This window comes from Ailuropoda melanoleuca, chromosome 15 (genome assembly GCF_002007445.2).
Source record: "Ailuropoda melanoleuca isolate Jingjing chromosome 15, ASM200744v2, whole genome shotgun sequence".
NCBI classification, from domain to species: Eukaryota; Metazoa; Chordata; class Mammalia; order Carnivora; family Ursidae; genus Ailuropoda; species Ailuropoda melanoleuca.
The window spans coordinates 25,574,219-25,576,260 of NC_048232.1; positions in this window are offsets into that span (position 1 = coordinate 25,574,219).

Sequence of the window (2,042 nt, forward strand, 5' to 3'; positions counted from 1 at the left end):
AGAAAGGGGTGTCCCAGTGTGTGCGGTGCCAGAATGAATCCCAACACTGACACCTGTCCTTCAGAGGACAAGGGAGAAATACTACTTTTGTGTTGATACTGGAATTAGGAACTCTCTGTGGCTTGGCCAAGAATTCTTACTGGTGACACACGAGCAGCACAGTTGTTGAGGCCCTGGCTCTGTTCCAGAAGCATAGGCGCATCCCAGAGGCTCGTAGGCGCCTGAGAAACACTAAGTCGGGCCTCAGTTGTGAAGTCCTCGCTCTGGCAGACCTCCCGTTGACGTCAGATAAGGTCCATTCAAGCAGAACTCCAGGATCAGGTCTTGGGAGGGTTTATTTATCTAGAAAACTGAATCAGGCTTGGACCTAAAAACAAGAAACTGTGACGTGTCTAGACCGGAGCTGGGGGAGCAAATCGTTCCCGTTTTCAGAACCTTACAGCAGCATCTCGTCCTTTAGAGTTTATTTAAGATGGTGACAGCCCCTCCAGCCTTCTTACACTTACTATTCGCATAACGTGTCTTTTCCACCCATTTGCTTTGTGCTAATATGTGTTTGCATATTGAAACTGCATTTGGAGGGGCCCCTCCCTGGCTCCGTCGTGGGAAGCATGTGACTCTCGATTTGGGGGTCTTGAGTTCGAGCCCCAAGTTGGGTGTAAAGGTTACTTAAATACAAACTTGAAAAGAAATAAACTGTATTTGTATATAGTTAATAACACAGACACACACATACATATCTTACATAATATGTGTGAATATTTACGTGTAAGATCTCTGACGAAGCCTGCCTGTATTTAGAGTAATGTGATTATTGATATGTTAGGGTTTGGATCTACTCTTGTATTACTTTTCTCTTGGTCTACTCTATTCTTTTTTTTTTTTAAAGATTTTACTTATTTATGTATTTATTTATTTACCTATCTATTGACAGAGAGAGAGCACAAGCAGGCAGAGTAGCAGGCAGAGGGAGAGGATGAAGCAGGCTCCCGGATGCAGGGCTTGATCATAGGACCCTGGGATCATGACCTGAGCTGAAGGCAGACGCTTAACCAACTGAGCCACCCAGGCGCCCCTACTCTGTTTTTGTCTTTGTTCCTCTTTTTTCCTCCCCACTGCTCCCTTTTTTTTTTTTTTTTTTTAAGATTTTATTTATTTATTCGACAGAGATAGAGACAGCCAGCGANGGGGAGTGGGAGAGGAAGAAGCAGGCTCATAGCAGAGGAGCCTGATGTGGGGCTCGATCCCATAACGCCGGGATCACGCCCTGAGCCGAAGGCAGACGCTTAACCGCTGTGCCACCCAGGAGCCCCTCCCTTTTTTTTTTTTTTAAGATTTTTTATTTTTAAGCAATCTCTACACCCAACGTGGGGCTCAATCTCACAACCTGGAGACCAAGTATCACTTATACCACTGACGGAGCCAGCCAGGCACCCCCTTCACCCTTTTTAATATCACTGCCACATCTCATGTATATTTATTTCTCCAGTCTGGGTCTCTCCCCTGAAATCCAGACTCCTAAATTCTATCCCCTACTCAACATCAGTTTCTGGATATACAACAGACCTCTCCGACCCAAGCTCCCAATGGGCCCCCGCTGAGACAGTGGCAACTCTCTCCTTCCGGTTCTTCCAGCCCAAACTTACTTGGATCTTCTCCTTCTTTCACACCTCACATTCAATACATGCATATCCTGTCAGTCTTATCATCAAGATATATCCAGAATCCAGTACTTCTCACCACCTCTACCTTCACCATCCTAGACCAAGGGCCACCATGTCTTACCTGTGCCCTAGCAACACAGTCTGTTTTCAACACAGTGGCCAGGATTTTTTTCTTTTTTAAAAGAATTATTTATTGGGGCGCCTGGGTGGCACAGCGGTTAAGCGTCTGCCTTCGGCTCAGGCGTGATCCCGGCGTTATGGGATCGAGCCCCACATCAGGCTCCTCTGCTATGAGCCTGCTTCTTCCTCTCCCACTCCCCCTGCTTGTGTTCCCTCTCTCGCTGGCTGTCTCTATCTCTGTCAAATAAATAAATAAAA